Genomic DNA, 14,494 nt, shown 5'->3' with positions numbered 1-14,494 from the left:
AGATATTAAGAAAGAGGATGTGCTGGAGCTTTTGGAGAGCATCAAGTTGGATAAGTTGCCGGGACCAGATGAGATGTACCCCAGGCTACTGTAGGAGATGAGGGAGGAGATTGCTGAGCCTCTGGCGATGATCTTTGCATCATCAATGGGGACGCGAGAGGTTCCGGAGGATTGGAGGGTTGCGGACGTTGTTCCCTTATTCAAGAAAGTGAGTAGAGATAGCCCAGGAAATTGCAGACCAGTGAGTCTTACTGCAGTGGTTGGTAAGTTGATAGAGAAGATCCTGAGGGGGAGGATTTATGAACATTTGGAGAGGCATAATATGATTAGAAATAGTCAGCATGGCTTTGTCAAGGGCAGCTCATGCCTTACAAGCCTGATAGAATTTTTTGAGGATATGACTAAACACATTGATGAAGGTAGAGCAGTAGATGTAGCGTATATGGATTTCAGCAAGGCATTTGATAAGATACCCCATACAAGGCTTATTGAGAAAGTAAGGAGGCATGGGATCCAAGGGGACATTGCTTTGTGGATCCAGAACTGGCTTGCTCACAGAAGGCAAGGAGTAGTGGAGATGGGTCATATTCTGCATGGAGGTTGGTGCCCAGTGGTATGCCTCAGGGATCTGCTCTGGGACCCTTACTCTTATAAATGACCTGGATGAGGAAGTGGAGGGATAGGTTAGTAAGTTTGCTGATGATACAGAGGTTAGGGGTGTTGTGGATAGTGTGGAGGGCTGTCAGAGGTTACAGCGGGACATTGATAGGATGCAAAACTGGGCTGAGAAGTGGCAGATGGAGTTCAACCCAGATAAGTGTGAAGTGGTTCATTTTGGTAGGTCAAATATGATGGCAGAATATAGTATTAATGGTAAGACTCTTGGCAGTGTGGTGGATCAGAGGGATCTTGGGGTCCGAGTCCATAGGACGCTCAAAGCAGCTGTACAGGTTGATTCTGTGGTTAAGAATGCATATGGTGTATTGGCCTTCATCAATCATGGAATTGAATTTAGGAGCTGAGAGGTAATGTTGCAGCTATATAGGGCCCTGGTCAGACCCCACTTGGAGTACTGTGCTCAGTTCTGGTGGCCTCACTACAGGAAGGATGTGGAAACCATAGAAAGGGTGCAGAGGAGATCTACGAAGATGTTGGCTGGATTGGGGAGCATGCCTTATGAAAACAGATTGAATGAACTTGGCCTTTTCTCCTTGGAGTAACGAAGGATGAGAGGTGACCTGGTAGAGGTGTATAAGATGATGAGAGGCATTGATTGTGTGGATAATCAGAGGCTTTTTCCCAGGGCTGAAATGGCTGCCACAAGAAGGTACAGATTTAAGGTGCTTGGGAGTAGGTACAGAGGAGGTGTCAGGGGTAAGTTTTTTTACGCAAAGAGTGGTGAGTGTTGGGAATGGGCGGCCGGCGACGGTGGTGGAGGCGGATACGATAGGGTCTTTTGAGAGACTTTTGGATAGGTACATGGAGCTTAGAAAAATAGAAGTCTCTGGGTAACCCTAGGTAATTTCTAAAGTAGGGACATGTTTGGCACAACTTTGTGGGCCAAAGGGCCTATATTGTGCTGTAGGTTTTCTATGTTTTTTAAGATAACAAAAGCATTTTTAAGTATATAAAGGGTAAAAGAGAGTTGAGGATAGATATAGGGCCAATAGAAAATGACGCTGGAGATCTTGTAATGAGAGACTCAGAGATGGCAGAGGAACTGAATGTTTACTTTGCATCAGTCTTCACGGTGGAAGACTTCTGCAGTATACCGGACATTCAAGACTGTCAGGGAAGTGAAGTATGTGCAGTGAAAATTATGACTGGGAAGGTGCTCAGGAAGCTTAATGTTCTGAGGTTGGATAAATCTCCTGGACCTGATGGAATGCGCCCTCGGGTTCTGAAGGCAGTAGCTGGAGAAGTTGCAGAGGCATTAACAATGATCTTTCAAGAATGGATAGATTCTGGCATTGTACTGGATGGCTGGAAAATTGCAAATGTTACTCCGCTATTTAAGAAGGGCAGGAGGCAGCAGAAAGGAAACTATAGACCTGTTAGCCTGACATCAGTGGTTGGGAAGTTGTTGAAATTGATTGTTAGGGATGAGATTATGGAGGCACATGACAAGATAGGCCAAAGCCAGCATGGTTTCCTGAAAGGAAAATCCTGCCTGACTAACCTACTGCAATTTTTTGAGGAAATTACAAGCAGGGTAGACAAAGGAGATGCAGGAGTGGGAATGGTCAAGGGCTGGAGTAGAAAGAATCTGATAGGATTCCACTGTTGACCCCTTCACTAAAATGTAAGAGAAAGACTTTAATTCTCTTGAAATGCACTGATAGTTTACTGTCAGTATGCTATTGATCTGAAATATTACCGGTTCTCTTTTCACAGCTGCTGCTTGACCTGCTGAGTTTACTTTTGGATTTTCAGCTTTGCAGTTTTTTGATATTGTTTAACGTACTTGTAAGCAATTTTTTTCTAAACAATGTTAATAATGCACAAATTCTTTTAATTGGCATTTTTATTGAATGTTTGGAGGAGGGGGGAGAGTAAGATGTTTGGAACAAGTAGCCTGGCTATGTCTTTTTATTTTCATCTTCATGACATTTAACAAAAAGGATTATACACAAATGGACACATTTTAGTTCCAAGTTGAGAAGACAGGGCAAAAGGAATGATATAAAACTGCAGATCTTAAGGCTTTTAAGATGGCAAAGGCAAACTGCATCAAACAGCAGATTCTCTTATCAAGCTTAGGTTTTGCTATACAGAGCTGGTTCAAGCAATAGATTAAACCAAATCATCAACTCTCTCTGAGACTGAAAGCAAAACAAAATTCACTGAGCTGCAATATAGTAAAATGATGTGGAAATGAAACATATTGAAAGTGTTAAATTAGTATTGGAAATTAGATTGTTCCTGCCAGACTACAAACTGAAGAATATACCAAAGGCCAAATAAAAGATGTTGTTATCAATTATAAGAAGTCTTTTATTTAATACATAAATCTGAGGTATTTTTGTTCAGAATGCATTTTATTAAACTATGCCAGTTTTCCTGTAGTTTTACCCATTGGATTGTTATGCATTGTGTTTGTCTTCTAATGCTGGTTTAGCCTTGTCAGTTTGCAGATAATTACAGGATGCTTTGCTGCAGGAGATGAGTTTTCTATTTGACTCATTTGTAATCATATTACTGTACCAGCATTTAGCAGAAAGATGGTCTTGTTTGTGAAAAGTATTATTAGAACAAAATACTTAAAACAATGCATTTCTGTGATATTTTTATATTAATTAATATTCTTTTCCTTTTCAATCTTAGGCAACTCTTGAAACATTTCCAGTAATCCTGCTTCTCAAGGCAGGAGGTTTGTAGATTGTTCTCTTGCAATATACTACAAGGCGAATGTTGAATTTGAAGCACTAGATCAGATGTTGCTGGACCAGGGCATCTCCAGACATCTGTTGCTACCTAGACATACATGAGCTCTGCAGCTCAGAAGACTTTTTGTCCCAGAAGTTGTTGGAAGTGAGAGCTGAGAGAAGAGAGAAACATACAGGACTTTTACCAGTAAGATTCAGGAAGGAGAGATAAACAGAGAAAGCTGGAGACAGGGAGTGGAAAAAGTCATTGTTTCACAAGGTACATAAAGGAAAACTAAAGAGTGCATTAGATAGAGAGAAGGATGAAGCAGAAATTCTTAAACTTGGCTTGGAAAAATAAAGGAATGAGACTCCTTACATAAGAGAGTTAATTTACACTGCTGGAGAGATTGATTGAGAGTAATTTTGACTATTGGATAACATAGCCTAGTGGTTAAATTACTGGACTAACATTTAGAGACAAGTTGACTAGATGTACCTGAAATTAAAAGCTGTTATTGATAACCTTTAAACCTTGGATTTTCATAGTAATCACTTTCCTAGACAAATGCCCCTTTGGAAAGGGAATGTAGTGCCATTACCTGGTTTTACTTATTTTTGGCTCAGTCCCCTTGTCATGGTTGATGCTTTATTGCACCCCCCCCCCCAATCCAATATAGTATGTTAACAGCTCCATTTTGGTATTGGGGGAATGGAGATGGACAACAAATGGTGCAGTAGCTCCATCCCTTCTGTCTGTCTGTCTAGGTACCATATCTGATGTGGACTTTGCTGACCATGGTTTTCCATATAGATCTATCCTTCATTTTTTGGATGACTTCCATTTCCTCGATGTGTAGCCACCTGGCTATGCTTTTGATGTACATAAGCCGAGGTCTTCCTCTAGGTTTACTCCTCTCAATCTTCCCAGAGAGTATGAGTTTTTCTAGTTCATCTTTCCGCATGATGTGTCCTAGGAATCTGAGTTGTCTTTCTCTCATTGTTGGTATGAGTGATCGAACTGCTTGGGCTCTTCTGAGAACTTCTTCATTTGATGTGATGTGTATTGTCCATGATATTTTTAACATTCTCCTGTAGAACCATAATTCAGCTGCTTCTAGTCTCTTTTCCATTGCTGGAGAAATGGTCCAGCATTCACTTCCATAAGTCAGGATAGAATAAATGTAGCACTGCAGTATTCTGTTTTTAGTGTACGTGCTCATCTTTCTGTCTGTTAATCTGGTCTTCATTTTTTGGAAAGCTTCTTTCGCCATTGCTATTCTGTATTTGATATCTGTGTCGCACCTGCCATTACTTGTTATTAGGCTGCCAAGATATTTGAATTTGTTGACTTGTTTGATGTTTTTATTTCCGATCTTGATTACACATTGTGGGATATTTGTCTTTCTGGAGATGACCATGCTTTCTGTCTTCTTGGTGTTGATTGAGAGGCCTCTGCGATTACTTCCTGCTGCCACTATAGTGAGTAGTTCTTGAAGTTTTGTTTCTGAGTCAGCTATTAGTACGATATCATCAGCATATCTGATGTTATTTATATTATTGTCTTCAATTGTGAATCCTTTGATACTTCTCAAGATATTTTCACTAGACAGGTTGAAGAAGTCTGGCAAAAAGACACAACCTTGCCTGACTCCTCTCATGATATTCACATACTCACTCACTTCTCCCTCTATTCTGATGGCCGCTGTCTGGTCCCAGTATAAGTTTCTTAAGAAACGTATATCTTTCCCATCTATGTCAATATCTTGAAGCATTTCCGGAAGATCTTGCTGTCTGACAGTGTCAAAGGCTTTTGAATAGTCAATGAAACATGGATAGATGTCTTTTTGTACCTGGATGGCTCGTTCACAGATCATCCATAGCATGAAAATTGCATTTCTGGTTCCAGTGTTTTCCACAAAGCCACATTATTCTTTACTGATTTCTGGTTTTATACAGCGTCTTGCTTTCATCATCATTACTCTGAGAATAATTTTTGTCACGTGGCTCATCAGGCTTATTGTACGATGTAACTCACATTCTGTTGCTCCCTCTTTCTTTGGAAGTGTGATGAACGCTGATTTACTTAAATCATCTGGTATCTCCCCATGATCATAGATTTCATTTGCTATTTCTGTTATTTTCTGTATTCCAAAATCTTCTAAGGCCAGTATCATTTCAACAGCGATGTTGTCTGGACTAGTTGCTCTGTTATGTTTTGTTTTATTTACGGCTGCTCGAATTTCTGATTTTAGAATGCTAGATCCTTCAAGATTCTTCTTTATGTTCGGTTTTTCTCCTCTTTGGTCTTCAAAAAGTTCTTTTATATATTCTGTCCATCTGTTTAGGATTTCCTCTTTGTTCATAATTAAGCTGCCATCTTTTACCTTGATGCATCCACTTGCTGAGCAAGGTAATTTCCCCGTTAGTTCTTTAATCTTATTGTGCATCAGCTTTGTTCCAGGGTTATGGGATGGTAGCATTTCTATCTCTGAGCATTTCTCATTTAGCTATCTGTCTTTAGCTTCTCTGCATTTTCTTTTTATTGTCTTATCAACTTGTTTGTATTCTTCACTGTCTCTTAGTTTGATGCTCTGTTTTTATTGCATCAATTGTATTATATCTTCAGTTATCCATTTCTTCTTACTTTTCCTTTCTTTTCGTGGGATGGTTTCTTTTGCAGCTACAACCATGGATTCCTTCAGTATGTCCCAGGAAAATTTGCCTCCTTCATCCTGCAGCAATTGAAACAGTTTTTCACCTTGATTGTGTATTCTGTTTTCAGATGAGGGTTGTTTTGTCGTTGTTGATAATCCAGTGGTTCTAATCTTTTTGGTTTCTTTAATTTTCTTATTTTTATTTTCATTTTGCAAATGACTGGTATGTGGTCGCTTCCACAGTCGGCTCCAGGGTAGCTTTTAGATTGAATTATCGAGTTTTTGAATCTATTATTGATTGTTATGTAGTCAATTTGATTTTTGTTGTTCCCATCTGGGCTTCTCCATGTCCATTTCCTTCTTGGATGTTGTTTAAACCAAGTGTTGGTGATTATCTGACTGTTTGTTTTACACCATGATATAAGCTTTTCTCCTCTTTCATTTCTTTCTCCCAATCCTTGGTCTCCAACAATATGGTCTTCTCTTCCCTCACCGACTTTTGCATTGAAGTCCCCCATGACTATGATGGCTTCTTGTGATTTGCATTCTTCTAGTGCTTTGTCTAGGGAGTGGCAGAAGGCATCAGTTTCTTCCTCTGAGCTTTCCATTGTGGGTGCATATACTTGGATGATAGAGATGTTGTTTTGTTGTCCTTTTCGTTTGATTAGCATCGTTCTGTCTTGAGATATGCCAGTATCCTAGCAGGCTCTTGGATGTTTCTTTGTCTAAGGTGATTGCAACACCCTTTTCATGTTTATCTCCACCAGAGTATCTCATCCTGTAGTCGTCTGATTGGAATACTCCAGTGCCCTTCCATCTTATTTCACTTAGGCCTAGGATGCTGACTTCCAGCCTCTTCATTTCTAATTTTATGTTTTCTAGCTTACCAGCTTGGTACGGGGTTCGAACATTCCAAGTGGCAATTCGCAGTCTCTTGTTCTTGCAGACAGTAGTGGTATGACGATCCCGGCTCACCTGTCTGTTTACATGATATCCCGTACCGAGCGAGGTGTCTGCACTATTTGGAAGTGGGCTGCCATTTACGCTGTTGTCTTTTATGTTTGTCTATGTATTAACCATGGTTTTACTAGGGATAAAATACAAGAAGTAGCTTCCCCTTGCTTGCTTCGGATGCAGTGTCTTTACAAGATGGGTGACCCTGAACATTGTCCTATTAAAAGGATCTACTGCTCAGCGTCTGAGAAGCAGGAACCATCGATTGTGTTACTCACAACTTGCCTTCTGCTTCATCCACCACCTGCATTCCGTGGCTTCACTGTAACCCAAGTAGGGAGGCTAACAGGTGCTACACCTTGCCTAAGGATGACCTGGAGGTAGCTGTGATTAATGGTAACCTCATTACCCAAAGCCAATGCTCCACAGCCTGATGTAGTGTATCCTCATACCCATCCCTTCAGCCAATAAAAAAAGTCCCATTGTGCAAAGATTTTTAGTGCATGTTATTATTAATTGTAAATACCCCCAGCAGTTAAAACCATCTAAAAATAGCAGCTTCCTGTAGCTCGGTGCATGTCGATGAGAGAGGTTGGAATGCCAATTCCGTGTATCTAAATCAGAAAGAGCAACATTCTTATCAGTGATTAAAGATTAGATTAGATTGGCTTTATTTGATATCTGTAGATAGAATCTTCGAAAAGAACAGTGAAATGTGTTTGCAACAATGACCAACTCATTTGAAGATGTGCTGTGGGCAGCCCCTAGTGTCACCATTCTTCCAACACCAATAGAGCACATCCACAACTAACTTAACCTTAACCTATATGTCTTTTGGAATGTGGGAGGAAACTGGAGCACCTGGTGGAAACCCATTCAGTCATGGGAAAAAAGGTCAAACTTTTTACAGACTGGTGGGAACTGATCCCCAGTCTTACAGCTGGCACTGTAATGCGTTATATTGACTGCTACATTGCCATGACTGGGTACAGCAGATCAAGTCTTTCAAGCCCAATCTGCTCTTTAGTAGGACATTTATTCTACGATGACACAGATCCATATATCCATCTTTGCTCCGTATCCCTTAATACTTTGACCAACGACAAGCTATCAGATTTAGATGTAAAATTAATCCTTAACTTAAGATCAGTTTGCCTTCTGTGAAAGGACTTTGCAAACCTCTTCCACCATTTTATGTGTAGGAATGTGTTCATTTCTGAAAGGCCTTTTTTTTTAAGTTTATACACTCTAATCCACAATTTCCCTAACCAGAGTAATTTCTCCCCATCAGATACCCCTATCTGTATTGAAAATATAGATCTTCGCCTGAAGTTGCTACAATATTTAAGCATAAATAACAGAGAACTCCATTAATCTCATTGTTATTTTGACAGCAAATACGGGTTCATTGAAATTCTGCAATTGGAAGGAATTGATTGCAGATGTCAACAATGATAGAATGCAACAAGAGCCTTGTTTGTGATTTGGCAGGTGATAGTTCAGCTCACACTCAAAGCTTTGAATTTGATTATCCTTCATTCTTAGTGATTTATTTATCCTTCATTCCCGACCTAAAGTATTGGAAGACAAAGTAGTTATATTTGAAACAAAAGTCAGGAAGTAGAGGACATATTTTGAGCACTGCAGCATGTACAGTTTTATTTCTTATTATTCACTCATGGGGAGTTGGCTTTAATTGGAAGGGCCAGCATTTCTTAACTGCTCAGTTATCTTCAGAAAATGGTGACAAGCCATCTGTTTGTTTTCATACTGTGGTTAAGCTGAAGGAATAAAAACATATTTCTGTGTTAAGATGCTATGTTACTTAGAGGAAAATTGAAGATGACGACGTTCACTTTGTACCGCTTACCCTGGTATTTATGGATAAAGTCATCATAAGCCGGGGCCATGCTGCCCAGAAAGCATGGTGAGTTGCTGAGGTACAGGTGAGAGTTTATGGTGAGAATTAGGCCTTTTGGCCTAGTGAATCTGCTCCACCATTTCATCATGGTTGATCTAATTTTCCTCTCCTGCTTTACCCTGCATCCCTTCATGCCCTCCTCATCTCTGTTCTAAAAGGATACCCCTCTATTCAGAGACTATGTCCTCTGCTCTTAGACTCTCTCACCATAGGAAACCTCCTCTCCACATCCACTCTATCAAGGCCTTTCACCATTCAATAGGTTTTAATGAGCTCTAGTGAATTCACCCCAGAGGCATCAAATGCCCTTCATATGACAAGCCATTCAATCCCAGAATAATTTTTGTGAACCTCCTTTGAACCCTCTCCAGTGTCAGCACATCTTTTCTAAGACATCGGACCCAAAACTGCTCACAATACTCCAAGTGAGACCTCACTGGTGCTTTATAAAGTCTCAACGGTACATCCTTGCTTTTATATCCTAGTCCTCTTGAAATAAATGCTAACATGGCATTTGCCTTTCTCACCACAGACTCAACCTGCAAATTAACCTTCAGGGAATCCTGCACAAGGACTCCCAAGTCTCTTGGTGCCTCAGTTTTTTCTGTTTTCTCTCCATTTAGAAAATAGTCAATACTTTCATTTCTTTGACCAAAGTACATGACCATACGCTTTGTGACATTGCATTCCATACGCTGTCTGTAGCCTCTCTACTTCCTCAAAGCGACCTGCCGTCCACCTGTCTTCATATCATCTGCAAACTTTGCAACAAAGCCATCAATTCCATCATCCAAATCATTGACATATGACATAAAAAGAATTAATCCCAACACAGACCTCTGTGGAACACCACTAGTCACCAGCATCCAACCAGAAAAGGGTCCCTTTATTCCAGCGGTCCCCAACCACCGGGCTGCAAATCATGTGCTACCGGGCCGTGAGGAAACGATATGAGTCAGCTGCACCTTTCCTCAATCCCTGTCATGCACTGTTGAACTTGAACATAGTCATAGTCATAGTCATACTTTATTGATCCCGGGGGAAATTGGTTTTTGTTACAGTTGCACCATAAATAATGAATAGTAATAGAAATAATAAATAGTAATAGAATAGTAATAGAAAATAGTAATAAATAGTTAAATAGTAATATGTAAATTATGCCAGTAAATTATGAAATAACTCCAGGACCAGCCTATCGGCTCAGGGTGTCTGACCCTCCAAGGGAGGAGTTGTAAAGTTTGATGGCCACGGGCAGGAATGACTTCCTATGACACTCTGTGCTGCATCTCGGAGGAATGAGTCTCTGGCTGAATGTACTCCTGTGCCCACCCAGTACATTATGCAGTGGATGGGAGACATTGACCAAGATGGCATGCAACTTAGACAGCATCCTCTTTTCAGACACTACCGTCAGAGAGTCCAGTTCCATCCCCACAACATCACTGGCCTTATGAATGAGTTTTGTTGATTCTGTTGGTGTCTGCCACCCTCAGCCTGCTGCCCCAGCACACAACAGCAAACATGATAGCACTGGCCACCACAGACTCGTAGAATATCCTCAGCATCATCCGGCAGATGTTAAAGGACCTCAGTCTCCTCAGGAAATAGAGACGGCTCTGACCCAAGGGTTGCCAACTGTCCCGTATTTGCCGGGACATCTCGTATATTGGGCTAAATTGGCTTGTCCCGTATTTCCCCCCGCTACGGTAGAGCATTCCTATGAAACCTTTCGTGCCGAAATGGCGTGAAGCAAAGAAACAATTACCATTAATTTATATGGGAAAAATGTTTGAGTGTTCCCAGACCCAAAAAATAACTTAACAAATCATACCAAATAACACATAAAACCAAAAGTAAATAACACTAACATATAGAAAAAGCAGGAATGATATGATAAATACACAGCCTATATAAAGTAGAAATAATGTATGTGCAGTATAGTTGGGAAGATAAAGGCAAAACCGATCTGTGGGAACAAATCGGCACGTACGCGCATGCGTACACAGGTGCCTGCGCAAGGCTTCATGGTCATGGTAGTCTTTCCTGGGATAAAGTGTCCCAGGATTTGACTAACAACACACATCAAAGTTGCGTTCACCAGCAACTTTGATGTGTGTTGCTTGAATTTCCAGCATCTGCAGAATTCCTGTTGTTTCCAGGATTTGACTGTTACTTTTGTTCCTTATTTGGGAGTGAGAAAGTTGGCAACCCTAACTATAAAAGACATGTTGAGGTAAGTTTAACCCTACTTGAACACCAACCCCGCCCCCCCTAACCTCGTCGGCTGGTCCGCAGGAATATTGTCAATACTAAACTGGTCCACGGTGCAAAAAAGGTTGGGAACCTCTGCTTTATTCCCACTCTTTGCCTCCCGCCAATCACCCACTGCTTTATCCATGCTAGAATCTTTCCTATAATACCATGGGCTCATAGCTTGTTAAGCAGCCTCACGTGTGGCAATGAACTGCTGCTGGTGGAAGACAATATATTTACGTTGGTGAATCAGTTCAACTAGGATACTTTGGATATTTTTATGCATTTTGAATATTGGAATTGCACGTATCCCATAAGTGACCCTATTCCATTATACTTCTGACTTGCGGAATGGTTTTTCTGAGTTACTGAATTTGCAACATTACTGAATGATGGAATGTTCATGGAATTAGGAAATGAATTACTTCGGCAGAATGTTCAGCGCCTGGCCTGCTTTTGATTGTAGCATTTACATATAGATAGCTTTGTGGTGCTTGATTCCAGTCATAAATTGGACGGTATTGTAGCGTAGTTAATGCAACACTTTACAGCGCCAGTGACCTGAGTTCAGTTCTTGACGATGTCTGTAAGGAGTTTGTACATTCTCATCGAGTTCTCGAACTTCTGGTAATGCCCCCCCCCCACTTCACCATTTCCCATCCCCTTTTCCCTCTCTCACCATGTCTCTTTGCCTGCCCTTCACCTCCCTCTGGTGCTCCTCTCCCCTTTCTTCCATGCCTTTCTGTCCTCTCCTATCAGATTTCCCCTTCTCCAGCCCTGTATCTCTTTCAACAATCAACTTTCCAGCGCTATATTTCATCCCTTTCCCTCCCAGTTTCATCTATCATCTTGTGTTTCTCTCTCCCCTCCCCTCACCTTTTAAATCTACTTTTCATCTTTTTTCTCCAGTCCTGCCAAAGGATCTCGGCCTGAAACGTCAACTGTACTTTTTTCCCCATAGATGCTGCCTGGCCTGCTGAGTTCCTCCAGCGTTTTGTGTGTGTTGCTCCCCATGACCGTGTGGGTTTCCTCCCACATTGCAAAGGTGTATGGGTTAGTAGGTTAATTAGTCATATGGGTGTAATTGGGTGTCACACAGCTGTTGGGCCAGAAGGACCTGTTACTATAATGTATCTCTAAAATTAAAAGTAACTCTTGAGGAACTGAATACATAAACAGGGAATTTATGTTCATTAATATAAGACATTGGTGAGATGACATCTGGAATATTGTCTACAGCATTGGTCTGCTTATTTAAGGAAGGACATTAACACATTGGAAGTAGTTCAGGAAGGTTTCTTGCAGTAATACCTAAAATTGGCAGGAAAATTTGGACATGATAAGGTTATATCCACTGGAGTTTTAAAAAATGAGAATGGGCTTGATTGAACAGATATGATCCAGTGGAATCTTGACAGGCGGTTTGTGGAGATCATCTTGCATACATAAGCTCGATGACAGTGTTTTTTTAAAAAAAGGGGTCACCCCCTTTGGGACAGAAATGAAACAAAAGTGTCATGAGTCTGGAAAATTCATTCTGAAAGGGTGGTGGAAGCAGAATATCTCTGAAGTAGAGGTATAGCAGTATTTAATAAGGGAGCTGCCAGTGTGCAAGGATACTGCAGATAAATTGCATCTGTTCCTGAACCCTGTCTTTTAAACAAAGCAGATTTGAGTCAATAGGCCACAAGTAAAATGCTTATTTCCAGAAAGGGAGTGTCTCAGTGCTTTCCTTTCACACTCAATGACACTGCCATCAGTAAACTTCCCTTTAAGTTGTACGCCATCCTGACTTTTAAATGTACCACTGTTTGTTTATTGGATTGGAAGTCTGCAGCTATGGGAACTATCACCACACAGACTGTCATGTTCACGGACAGGATGCTGTCAGGACATATTGCCTTTAATGTACCCGGTTCATTCACCTGTTTCTTAAATCGTGGAGTCAATCAAAGTAGCTGAAGATCGACTTTGGTGACGGTGGGACCTCACTATGTTTAGCTGGATCATCTACTGGAAACTTCTTGCTGATGATAGTTTCAAGTTATCCAGCTTTCTTCAGTTTTTTTTTTCTGCTCCACGTGCTGGTCTCTGCTGCTGTCATTCATAACACAATATCTCCTGATTAGTTGCTTCGTTGCCTGCACCACCATTCTTATGGGCTTCGTGAGAACATCTTGTACAAACAATGTGGCTGTTCACCTGCCGTGACTTACAGCATTTCAACTACTTAAATAAGCAAATAAGTTCGAAGTAAATTTATTATCAAAATACATGTATGCCACCATGTGCTGTACAACCCTGAGATTCGTTTTCTTGTGGGCATACTCAATAAATCCAACAACCATAATAGAATCAATGAAAGATCTCACCCAACAGGGAGGATGAACAACCAATGTGTAAAAAGACAACAAACTCTGCAAATACAAAAGAGAAAATAATAATAATAAATAAATAAGCAATAAATATCTAGAACATGAGGTGAAGAGTCCTTGAAAATGAGTCCATACTGTAGGTTGTGGGAACATTTCAGTGATGGGGCGAGTGAAGTTGAGTCAATTCATCTCCACTGGTTCAAGAGCCTGATGGTTGACAGGTACCTGAACCTGGTGTAGGAACGTTTATTAGCCCTCAACCATCAGGAATGGTAGCAGCTGGTTTAGAGCAGCATCACTTTCTTTGGCTTTGTGTTCAGAGTATAAATCTGTTTAATCACTTGCAATAACCTGGAGGGATTATTTGAACTTTCATTGCTGCCTCTTGTGAAGGGTTCCAGTTTCTAACTGTTGGAACATAGGCCAGTACCTCATCTTCAGCCCACAACACTGTGCCAAACTAACCTGCTGTAATGCCCTGATTTCTGACCATGAGAGGGTCATACTTACATAATCTAACTATAATTATCTTACTAATTTGTTGTGATAATTCAAAAATGGCAATAAGTAAGATTCGACCAGCTTTAGCATCCAAAATATATCCCATGATTTTCATCTGAAATCTCTCCTTTTCTCTTTTTTCCCAAAAAATCTTTCGCTTAACTGAAATCTCACTAAATAATTCAGGTAGGCATCTTGGTCAGCATGGTTGCATTGGGTCAAAGGCCTATTTCCATGCTGTATTTCTATCTTTCTCTCTTTTTCTCTCTCTCTCTCTCTCTCTTTCTTTCTTTCTTTCTGTCTCTCACATACATACATACATACACACACACAGACCTGTACACATGCAGAATTTCTTCACAGATCCTTTTTAAAAAGATCATCAATAAATGATTTTGTTTACATTTTGTCATGCCTGTCAGCTTGGCTTCATGGTAACGTTACCCTTTAGATTACAGGTTGACTGGA

At 40.6% G+C, this 14,494-nt stretch overlaps 1 protein-coding gene across 14 annotated transcripts in view; it reads left to right on the top strand.

Moving 5' to 3' along the window:
- The window catches only part of LOC134351553 (suppressor of tumorigenicity 7 protein homolog), a 209,031-nt gene that overhangs the window by 121,558 nt on the left and 72,979 nt on the right, over nucleotides 1-14,494 (top strand). The window contains exon 2 of one of the 14 annotated variants that reach the window (XM_063057847.1): nucleotides 3,325-3,370. The exons of the other annotated variants lie outside the window; for them this stretch is intronic. The gene's annotated coding sequence lies outside the window, so the exon portion shown is untranslated. The remainder of the gene's footprint in view (nucleotides 1-3,324; nucleotides 3,371-14,494) is intronic. 14 annotated transcript variants of the gene reach the window in all.

The sequence above is a fragment of the Mobula hypostoma genome, chromosome 9, assembly GCF_963921235.1.
Source record: "Mobula hypostoma chromosome 9, sMobHyp1.1, whole genome shotgun sequence".
NCBI classification, from domain to species: Eukaryota; Metazoa; Chordata; class Chondrichthyes; order Myliobatiformes; family Myliobatidae; genus Mobula; species Mobula hypostoma.
The sequence above is the reverse complement of the archived record's forward strand: the minus strand, read 5'-3'. Positions and strand labels throughout refer to the sequence as shown.